We start from the raw sequence: 12,869 nt of genomic DNA, 5'->3' as shown, positions 1-12,869 counted from the left end.
CCAGGTGGCTGCTCAGAGGAAGGGCTGCATAGCCAGGCGATTAGGTGCAGAGTAGGGTCCTAGGATCTAGGAGGCTTCTTTGTGGAAGAGACGCACAGAGACACGCTTAGGGACGAAGTGAAGGTTCCAGGCCTGCGGGCAGATTCTCTGAGGAGGGGCAGCCTAAGGAGATTCATCTGCGAAGGGTGAGGCTCCCAGGCCCAGGAGGTAGGGCCGGGCCCCTGGGAACTTTGCAGAGGAAGGCAGCCCAGCCCAGGCGGTAGCTGTAAATTGAGGGGAACCTCTAGGAGGGAACTGACCAGTGAGACCTCCCCACCGGTTGAGTCTTCCCTGCTGAGTGAGGTTTCCCCACAAGGACAGTAAAACCAGAGACACAGGCCCAAACAGGCCTTGCCTCAGCCCGCAGCCTAGTTCCCCTTTGGATGACCAGTGGTCAACAAGTGGAGGCACCTCTGCCCACTAGCAGGGAATATACCCCACCTGAAGGCCACCCTCCTAGAGAGGCAGCTTCCTTGTGGAGCACCACATTATCAACTTCCTCCAAGACTTCAGCCTACTGAAGGCTAAGAGGGGATATATATAGAAATCTTCAGGGACATTGTAAGTCAATAGAGGAAATCTGCAATATCTCAGCGGTCCACTGATACCTGAACAATATGAGAAAACAAGAAAAGAAAATGCTGCAAACAAATCTAGATGTTACATCAATAAAACCCAATGACAGCATGGCAGAAGAAATGACAGAAAAGGAGTTCAGAATGTACATAATTAAAATGATCAGGGAAGCAAATGATGAGATGAAAGAGCAAATGCAGGCATTGAATAATCGCACTAATCGACAGTTAAAGAGCAAATACAGGAAGCAAAAGATCATTTCAATAAAGAGTTAGAGATATTGAAAAAAAACCAAACAGAAATCCTTGACATGAAGGAAACAATAAACCAAATTAAGAACTCCATAGAAAGCATATCCAGTAGGATAGAACACCTGGAAGACAGAACCTCAGACATTGAAGACAAAATATTTAATAGGACTCCAAATACACAAAATTACAACAGACCCACACCAAGGCACATTATAATGAAAATACCTAACATACAAAATAAAGACAGAATTTTAAAAGCTGTGAGAGAAAAGAACAAAATTACATTCAGGGGGAAACCAATACAGATACCAGCAGATTTTTTAATCCAGACCCTAAAAGCTAGAAGGGCCTGGAACAACATTTTTCAAGCCCTGAAAGAAAACGGATGACAACCAAGAATCTTATACCCAGCAAAACGTACCTTCAAATTTGACAATGAAATAAAATCCTTCCATGATAAACAAAAGCTAAAAGAATTTACAAAAAGAAAGCCAGCATTACAGAACCTTCTCAGCAAAATATTCCATGAGGAAGAGATGAAAAACAAAGAAGCAAATCAGCAAAGGGAGGAATTATCCTAAAGGAATTGTCAAATAAAGGAGGAAACAAGTTGTGTCAAACAAATAAATAAATAAAATTTAAAAAATGAACCAAATGACCGGGAAACCAAATCATATCTCTATAATAACCCTGAATGTTAATGGCCTGAATTCATCAATCAAAAGACATAGACTGGCAGATTGGATTAAAAAGAAAGATCCAACAATATGTTGCGTACAAGAGACTCACCTCATAGAAAAAGATACCCATAGACTAAAGGTGAAAGGATGGGGAAAAACATACCATGCACATGGACTCAGCAAAAAAGCTGGAGTATCCATCCTCATTTCAGACAATATGGACTTCAAGCCAAAGTTAGTCAGAAGGGATAAAGAAGGTCATTTCATACTGCTTAAGGGAAGCATAAATCAGCAAGATATAATAATCATAAACATCTATGCCCCAAACAGTGGCTCATCCATGTATGTCAAACAAATCCTTCTCAATTTCAGAAACCAAATAGACCATAACACAATAATACTAGGTGATTTTAACACGCCTCTCTCACCACTGGACAGATCTTCCAGACAAAAATTGAACAAAGAAACCATAGATCTCAATAACACAATCAATAATTTAGACTTAACGGACATTTATAGAAGAGCGAATACACTTTCTTCTCAGCAGCACATGGATCCTTCTCTAAAATAGACCATATATCATACCACAAAGCTAATGTTAGCAAATACAAGAAGATAGAGACACTACCATGTATTCTATCAGATCATAATGGATTGAAGTTAGAAATAAATGAAAAAGTAAAACACAGAAACTATTTCAACATCTGGAGATTAAACAATATGCTATTATATGATGAATAGATAACAGAAGATATTAGGAAGGAAATTAAAAAATTCTTAGAGGTAAATGAGAACAAAGAAACATCATATCAAAATCTCTGGGACACTATGAAAGCAGTACTTAGAGGGAAATTTATTTCATGGAGCACATTTAATAAAAGAAGTAAAACTCAACAAATAAACGACCTAACACTACAGCTCAAAGCCCTAGAAAAAGAAAAACAGACCAGCACCAAAAGTAGTAGAAGACAGGAAATAGTTAAACTCAGAGCTGAAATCAATGAAATTGAAACAAAAGAAACAATACAAAAAATTGACAAAATAAATAGTTGGTTCTTCAAAAAAATAAACAAAATTGATAAACCTTTAGCCACACTAACAAAGAGAAGACGAGAGAAAACCCAAATCACTAAAATTTGGAATGAATAAGGAAATATCACAACAGACAGGATTGAAATACAAAACATAATTAGAAGCTATTTTGAAAATCTATACTCCAGCAAAATAGAAAATTTCAAAGACATCAACAGGTTTCTAGAGACATATGAATTGCCTAAACTGAACGAGGAGGACATACACAATTTAAATAGACCAATTTCAAGTACTGAAATAGAAGAAGTCATCAAACGCCTACCAACAAAGAAAAGTCCGGGACCAGATGGGTTCTCAGCTGAGTTCTACAAAACCTTTAAAGAAGAGCTCATTCCAATACTTCTCAAAGTATTCCTTAAAATACAAGAGGAGGGAACCCTCCCAAACTCATTCTATGAAGCCAATATCACACTGATACCTAAACCAGACAGAGACTCATCAAGGAAAGAAAATTTCAGACCAATATCCTTAATGAACATCGACACAAAAATTCTCAACAAAATTTTAGCAAATCGCATACAAAAACATATTAAAAAGATAGTGCACCATGATCAAGTGGGCTTCATCCCAGGGATGCAAGGTTGGTTCAACATCAGGAAATCAATAAATGTAATTCACCATATCAATAGACTTAAAGTCAAGAATCACATGATTATTTCCATAGATGCAGAAAAAGCATTTGATAAAATACAGCACCCCTTCATGCTCAAAACACTAGAGAAAATAGGGATAGTGGGAACATTCCTTAACATTGTAGAAGCCATTTATGCTAAGCCCATGGCTAATATCATTCTAAATGGTGAAAAACTGAAAGCATTCCCCCTAAAAACTGGAACAAGGCAGGGATGCCCTCTTTCACCACTTCTACTCAATATCGTCCTTGAAACTCTAGCCAGAGCAATTAGACAGACCAAAGAAATTAAAGGGATACGAATAGGAAAAGAAGAACTCGAACTATCCCCATTTGCTGATGTTATGATTATATACTTAGAGGAACCAGGAAATTCCACCAGAAAACTTTTAGAACTCATAAGAGAATTCAGTAAAGTAGCAGGATATAAGATCAATGCACATAAATCTAATGCATTTTTATACATAAGTGATGAATCTTTGGAAAGAATAATTAGGAAAACTACCCCATTTACAATAGACTTGAAAAAAATAAAATACTTGGGAATCAATCTCACAAAAGAAGTGAAAGACCTCTACAAGGAGAACTACAGAACACTAAAGAAAGAAATTAAAGAAAACCTTAGAAGATGGAAAGATCTCCCATGTTCTTGGATAAGAAGAATTAATATTGTCAAAATGGCCATACTACCTAAATTGCTATACAGATTCAATGCAATTCCAATTAAAATCCCAATGACGTACCTTACAGAAATAGAGCAAGCAATTATGAAATTCATCTGGAAGAATAAGAAACCCAGAATAGCTAAAGCAATCCTTAGCAGGAAGAGTGAAACAGGAGGTATTGCAATACCAGATCTTCAACTCTACTACAAAGCAATAGTAACAGAAACGGCATGGTATTGGTACCAAAATAGAAAGGTAGATCAATGGTACAGAATAGAGGACACGGACACAAACCCAAATAAATACAATTTTCTCATACTAGACAAAGGGATCAAAAATATGCAATGGAGAAAAGATAGCCTCTTCAACAAATGGTGCTGGGAGAATTGGAAATCCATATGCAACAGAATGAAACTAAACCCATATCTCTCACCATGCACGAATCTAAACTCAAAATAGATTGAGGACCTCGGAATCAGACCAGAGACTCTGCAGATTATAGAAGAAAAAGTAGGCCCAGATCTTCAACATGTCGGCTTAGGACCAGACTTCCTTAACAGGACTCCCATAGCACAAGAAATAAAAGCAAGAATCAATAACTGGGATAGATTCAAAGTAAAAAGCTTTCTCTCAGCAAAGGAAACTCTCAGCAATGTGAAGAAAGAGCCTACAGAGTGGGAGAATATCTTTGTCAATCATACTTCAGATAGAGCACTAATCTCCAGAATCAAAAACTCTACTCAAACTCTACTCCAGAACTCAAAAAACTCTACTCCAAGAATTCAAATAATCCAGTCGACAAATGGGCTAAGGAAATGAATAGACACTTCACAGAAGAAGATCTACAAGCAATCAACAAACATATGGAAAAATGTTCAACATCTTTAGTAATAAGAGAAATGCAAATCAAAACCACCCTAAGATTCCATCTCACCCCAATTAGAATGGCGATTATCAAGAATACGAGCAACAACAGGTGTTGGCGAGGATGTGGGGAGAAAGGTACACTCATACATTGCTGATGAGGCTGCAAATTAGTGCAGCCACTCTGGAAAGCAGTGTGGAGATTCCTTAGAAAACTTGGAATGGACCCTCCATTTGACCCAGCTATCCCACTCCTTGGCCTATACCCAAAGGACTTAAAATCAGCATACTACAGAGATACAGCCACATCAATGTTCATAGCTGCTCAATTTACAATAGCCAGACTGTGGAACGAACCTAGATGCCCTTTAATTGATGAGTGGATAAAGAAACTGTGGTACATATATACAATGGAATATTACTCAGCCATAAAGAATGATAAAATTATGGCATTTGCAGGCAAATGGATGAAATTGGAGAATATCATGCTAAGTGAGAGAAGCCAATCTCAAAAAGCCAAGGACGAATGATATGGCTAATAAGTGGATGATGACACATAATGGGGGTGAGGGAAGGGTTAGTGTTAGGGTTAGAGTTAGGGTTAGGGAGGGGGGCAAGTATGGAGGAAGGAAGCACTGTATAGAGGGAAAAGAGGGGTGGGAGGGGTTGGGGGAAGGGAAAAAATAACAGAATGAATCAAACAACATTGTTCTATGTAAATTTATGATTACACAAATGGTATGCCTTTATGCCATGTACAAACAGAGAAACAACATGTATCCCATTTGTTTACAATAAAAAAAAATAACCAATATTTTAATGTAACTTTGATAACTTATCTGAATCACTTGTGGGTGTGTTTTCTGTAGACTATTTTTACTGCTTTTTGATCACCTCTTCATATTTTAAGCTTCTGAATCTTCAATAGAATCCTGGATATTGTGAATAATGATATTTCAAAGTAACTGGGTGTTAGGTTTTTTCATGCAGTCTATTGTTTCCTCTGCCAGATAAATAACATACCAGTGGATCACTTTGATACTATGTTTGCTTTGTTTTAGACTCTTATGGCATAGTGAAACCAACATTGGTATCTGAATTTTTCAAGAAGTTGAATCTATCATTTTGTATATTAAAGGAGAATGTTTTCTTCTTAGTCACATTATTTCCAAATATTACGAAGAGTCGATGTTAGTATGGGTTTCAGTAAATGCAAATTCTGTGGTTTAATAGACTTTCAGAATATGGCTGAGTGAAGTGTGGCTATTTAGGTTGTCACATGGGAATACTCTGGTCACCAATTATCAATTAGGTTCATATTTTGGGGGATCTTCTGTTCCTGATTAGCTGACTATAAAAAGTGAGAGACTGACCCATTTCAATTGACTTATAAATTTGTGTTCACTGTTTTGCAATTAATCAATTAAATTATATAAAATTATTAGCAAAAATGATCCTCAGGGAGAAACATAGGATGTTTGTATAACTTACGTTTTATGCTTTATTTTTCTCAATGATGATAGATGCTCAAATCCTTCCTCTACTCTTTTTCTCCAAAACATTTCAAAATACATTATATATTTTGTGTATCATTTATAGTTACTTTCAGCATGAGAGTCAGTCCAATACAAGCTATTTTATCTCTTCTGAAACAGAAAGAATGTGAAAAGAAAGTTAATTTCAAAAATTAACTCAAGAACATGTAGAATTGATTCATACTCTAAGGTAGCATGCTTTCTCTAGAGCTAAGATTTCACCAGGGCACATACAAACAGCATCTCCACACAGTTGGACAGACATTTTGAGATAGAAAGCCAGAACCTTCAAATAAGTGACTGAAGAGATCCACTTCTAAAGGCAATCCTCAATTGATTTGTTTGACTGAATGCTCTAACAGCCCTAATAAAGTGGTCTTTCGAGATGATGCCCTTTCTCCTATAATTGTAAAGGCTGCTTTCACTCTGCCTCTGGGCTCAATCATGGAACTTTCTTTGTCCAATGAGATAGTAAGAATTTTGTACAAGAATTGTGAAAAACCATTAGCACATTTTCATTCTCACTCTTCCAGCCCTGCCACTGCCATGAGAACAGGCCAGGCTAGATTAATGGAGAATAAGGAAACCCATGAGAGAATGTCCCAACTGACCATACCCTGGGGTACAAGCCTCCAGCTAATCCATGAGCTTATCTCAACCTAGGTCCACACAAATAATCTGAGTCTCACCCACATCAGGGCAGCAACCTAGCTAACACATAGATTCATGAAAAATAACCAACACTTTATGTTCAATGCCATTATGCCTTAGGGTAGATCTTTATTCAGAAATAGCTAATGGATATTCCAAGGGAAAGCTGTGCAAAACAGTTCGTGTACAAGAGTGAGTTTTGTAAACACTTATGCAAATGTATACTTAAAATCCTTCACACATGCTGTTCCTCCCTCCCCATCACTCCTCTAGTTCTGCTTGACTTGATGGTTCACGTCCTCTAGTAGCATAAAATGAGAATTTTCTGATCATTCTATGTAAAATACTTCCCAGTACTGCCCATTATACTCCCTAACCCATTTACATACTCATTATTTTCATTAATAAGACATTACACACACACACACACACACACAGTTTATTTTTAAATCTACCTCACTAAAATTAAACTGCATAATGCAAAGAACTATGACTTTTCCTTACTAAAATTCAATAATTTAAAGGGCTATAAAATCTGAAATATGGTAAATGATTGGTATATAATTGTTGAATTAATAGTGATAGACAGTCTATATGTATATAGTGGCATCTCATCTTTAAAAGTATAATAGTTCAAACCAATGATAAAATGAAACCATTAGAGTTCCTTGAACTGTATTGAAAAATCTACTAATAAAATGAAGTAGATGGATTGAATAGAGAATAAATGCATTTGAAATAGTTTGAAACTTGAATTTTTTTTTTTAAAGTGGCAGACATTGTTGAAAGTGATTGAAAATAAGAAATTAAGATAGAAGATATAGAGGTGGGCTACAATGAGAAAGTTAAGAAAAAACTGTGCAGGGCATGGTGGCATATGCAACTCACAAGGCTAAGGCAGGAAGACTGCAAGTTCAAGGGCATTCTTAACAACTTGGCAAGGGTTTAAGGCACTTAGCAAGACCCTGTCTCAAAATAAAAAAATGTAAAGGGCTGGGAATGTGGCTCAGTGGTAAAATACCCCTGGGTTCAATCCCTGGTACCAAAAGCAAAACAAACATAAAAACAGATACCAAATTACAAATCAATTTCCAGAGAAAAAGAAAAATATACTTACATTTAAAGTATACCATCTAAGTTCTGAACAGAATGAATATAAAGACCTAGGCATACAACTGTTAACATTTTAATATAAACAAGCAAATAAGCAAAAATCGTAGTAAGAAATGAACAAATACATACATGCATCCTAAGTGGAAAACATTCAAATACATAAGAATGAAGTTACCCATAGTTTGTTAACACATACACAACATTAGCTTGTGGAAAGCAATGTTGAAATAGTTACTTACTAATCAAATTTAATGATACAAATACAATTTTTCAGTCCTAACCCAAAGTACTTGGGATATATTCATGAATAAAAGGACAGAGAAATAAATGCCTCTACTTGCCCCCTATCAATAATAACTTTGAACTCTAAGTGTCATTGAATAAATGAGCTTTTAAATGGCAAGGTAAAATAAATACCTTTTCAACATATAATAACCCCAGGGATTTATCAGCCATAAACTAACTTGAAAGATTTATCAGATTTTTCAGAAAAATAAAAATGCAACCACAAAAAAGGAAAGAGTGAGAATTCAAGGAACATTTTGAATATCTTCTTACATCAACAAATAATCTTGTATTTTTCTTATGAATAAGAAGGACATTAGAGTGAAACAGACATTATTAGTTCAGGTACACATATGATTTGTGACTGATGTGATCCTACAATATGTATAATCAGAAAAATGAGAAATTACACTTCATTCATGTATGATTTATCAAAATGTATAAATGCATTCTACTGTCACATACAACTAATTAGAACAAATAAAAAAATTTAAAAAAAGGAATTAGGTATTACTTCTTGGTCTTTCAGCTAAGATCAAGTGTAAAAAGGAATTGGCTAACTATTACTATTAGGCAAATTGAATCAATTTTTTTAGTATTTTTGCTGGAAAGGAAATATAAATATAACAATAGAGACTGCAAACATGCAATGCTTATCAAATTTATCAAGTGTTGTAGTAATCTAAAGTATTGGAATGCAACACCCCTCAAAAGTGCTCCAAACCAAACTCACATGTAAATGTGAAAGCCTTAAATATTATCAGCTCAAAACCAATGACACCTGAAAAATGTTTTAAAGTGGAATTTATTTCAGGATTCATGGAAATGTATTATATGTATCAATAAAATCCATGAACACATCTATTATATGTGAATTTGCACTGCTGCATGACAAATTATCTCAAGGTTAGCATTTAAAGCAATTCACAGTTTTTATAGCTAAGAAGTTCAAGCACACTTTAGCTTGTTCTTCTGCTTTGGGTTTTGCAAGTCAGCACTCAAGACGTCTTTCTTAAGGTCTGGGTTCTCTCCGAGGATTACAGGGTTGTTGGCATTACTCAATAGTTTGCCTTTGTAGGACTGATTTTCTCAGTTCCAAATTGCTCCCTCTCTCTATCAACAACCCACAACAGGGTTGATAGCTTCTTTATGACCAGAAGGAGAATACCTCTGCTGCTTCCAGTGTCTGCTTTCTGCAGTCTGTGATCTCCAAATCCTCTTTTAAATGACTAATTTGATTATATCAAAACCTCTAGGACAATCTCCCTTTGGATTAGTTTAAAATAAACTGATAAGGGACCATAATTGCATCTTCAAAATCCCTTTATTTTCTTTGGTCTTTCTAAAGGTTTCAACAACATTTGTTCTAGAATATATTCTTACATGTGTTTGTATAATAAAGAGTTTGGAAGACAGATATAATGTCACCTTACTGAATAGAGGAAAGATAACTTAAATGGCTAGGATAGTAAATATAATAATTAGATATATGTATATTCCCCAAGGGCAAAGTTGGGCTGGTTTAAATGTTTAAAACGGTAAAGCGAGAGTGGCTGGAATTGGAAAGAAAAGTATAAGCTGTGTTTGTGTTTGCATGTAATCCAAATAAACATCTGAGGATCTTCTTCAAAATCATGTACAAAATAAAAGAATAAAAAGACAATAAAGAGGCTGGCTTTATAATCAACAACTAAAAAAATAACATTCATGGGTAAAAGAACCATGAATAAGAGGAAATATTGAAAGAGAAATTGCTTATTATAGCAAAAAAGAAATAGTCTTAGATATAAGCTCATTAATATCAAGAAACTATACAGATACAAGCATTTTTCTAAATGACACAAAGTAGACCCAAAAGTGAAAAAATATATAATTTATATGACTAGGAAGTTTCAAACTCCCCCCACCAAAAAGCAAAGTTATTATTAAGTTAATTTATAAATTTTTTAAACTTTTCAATAAAATAGTATCAAGTCCCTATCTCCAACACTGAGTTAGACAAGTTGGTTAGAAAATTTACCTATAAGACAAAGAAATGAGGTTATCCATAAAACTCTGAAAAAGAAGCACAAAGAAGATGGCTAGTAAATCAACTGAGAGACTAATGGAAATAATCCATTGCACACATATCCTGTTAATCAGCAAAGCATGACATTTTAAAAAACACTAGTGGGAAAAATATAGTATTGAGCTTATTCCTCCATATGTAATAAATTTAATTCAAAATTTATTCTCTTTACATGGACTATGTAAATATACCAAGTAAAAAAATAAAACCTATACGAGGAAATATATGTGAAATTGTCTCTAATCAGGGAATAAGAGATCTTCTCCATGCTAACTTGAATTCTAGCAGTACTAAAAAATACCTAAATTTAAATTCATTTTAAATTTCTTCTAAAACTGATGCATAAAAACATAAAAAATTATACTTATTTATGATGTAATATTTTGACTTCTGTACATATTTTCTAATATTTAAATAAAGTTAGGCATTTCTGTCTTTTCAAATACCAATCATTTTTTAGATAAAACAACCAAAAGTCTTTCTTGTAGCTTTTTATGTTATGCAGTACAAAATTATTATCTATAGTCATCCTACTGCTCAATAGCAAATGAGAACTTACTCCTATCTAGCTGTAACTTAGTTCTCATTGATCAACTTCTTCCCATCTCTTCTGTCCCCCACTCCCACTGTCCCCAGCCCCTGTTATCCTATTCTACTCTCAACTTATGTAAGGTCAAAATTTTTAGATTCCATATGAGTAAGATCATGTGGTATTTGTCTTTCTGTGTCTGGTTTATTTCATTTAACATAATTATTTCTCATTCCATCCCTGTGGTGATGGCTTTTTATGGCTGAGTATTATTTTTATGGCTGAGTATTATTGTATATATGTAGTATATTTTCTTCATTCATTTATCAATTGATGGACACTTATGTTGTCCCATTTCTTGGCTATTGTGAATATTGCTACAATAAACATCGGAATTCAGGTGTCTCTTCTACATACTGGTTCCATGCACTTAGGAAATACACACAGTAGTGTGATTACTAAATAGTTTTATTTTTAGTTTCTTGAGGAACCTGCATAATATTTTCTGTGGTGACTATACTTTTCCTTCAACAGTGTGCAAGTATTCCTTTTTCACCACACTCACCTACACTTGTTATCTTTTTTCTTTTTGATAATTTTTACTGAAGTCAGGTTTTGACTTGTATTTTTCTAGTGATTGGTGATGGTGATCATTGAATAATTTTGTCAAATGCTGGTTGACCATTTGTGTATCTTCATTTGAGAAATATTTATTAAGGTGTTTTGCCCATATTTTTTCAGTTGGGTTCCTTGTTTTTCTTTTAATTTTCTTTTTTTAAATCCCTTTCTTTCTTTTCTGCTGACTTTTTGTAACTATTTATATATTCTGTATATATGGTTAGCAATGTTTTTGTCATTCAGAAAGTTGTCTCTTCACTCTGTTGATATTTTGCTTTTTTGTGCAGAAGCTTTTCAGTTTGATGTAATTTTATTTATCTATTTTGTTTTTGCTTTCTGTGATTCTGCATTCTTTTATAAAATATCCTTGCCAATTCCAATGTTCTGAAATAGTTCCCTTAATAAAAAAGAGACATTAAAAATTGAACCACCGAAATACAAGCTAGATAGCTTTCCTCCACCATGCTTTTCTGCCATGATATTCTGCCCTCGCTCCAGCCTAGACCAATGAAATTGGCTGAATGTCATGTGGGCGTTGAAAAATTGTGTTTATTCTAGTCTTTATAATCTGGTTTTGTATGTATCTGTTTTTTAGAAATTCCAAACAGTTTATTTTCTCTGAACCTATGTTTATTTCTGTTATTTTAGCACTAGATGTTCCCCTAAATCTAGGTTTGCTGTGAGTTGACTTTTGGAATATTGTCACTATTTTAACAGTAGGGGGCAATCCAAGTTCAAGTTTGTCCTAAATCTGCTGTTGGTGTGTTGTTCAGCATGAATCAGGAGGGACCTATAAAGGGTAGTTCATCCCCACAGCCTCTTCCTGGAGTTGGGATAGGCCAAGATGCCTGATCCACTGTCACTGACCTGTGATTTGGCACTGCAGGATTCACCGTGGAGAGACAATTCTCCCATACCTGTTACAAACAACGATTCAAAGCTGTACCACATGGGAGCCTACAACCTGAAAAAAGTAGCACAGTACTGGGTTAGGACCAAGGTCCACACTGTTATGGGCTGCCTGTTACTGAGGTGGACTCATGGCTCAAGAGAGCTGCAACCAGACACTGGAAATGCTGACCAGAATAGAAGTTGATAGTCTGGGGCTGCATGTCTCTACCTGGCATTGGGACTCTTCCAGAGGATTTGTCTCAGAGAACTGGGTTAGTGATGGAGGCCATTGCAATCTTCCCTATGGTAGGTTTCACTAACCTGGCATGAAGTTCCAAAGCAAAGATCTGTGCTGACTATCCAGTCCTACCTTCAAGAAAT

This window comes from Sciurus vulgaris, assembly GCF_902686455.1.
Source record: "Sciurus vulgaris genome assembly, chromosome: 5".
NCBI lineage: Eukaryota > Metazoa > Chordata > Mammalia > Rodentia > Sciuridae > Sciurus > Sciurus vulgaris.
Note: the sequence above shows the minus strand (reverse complement) of the source record.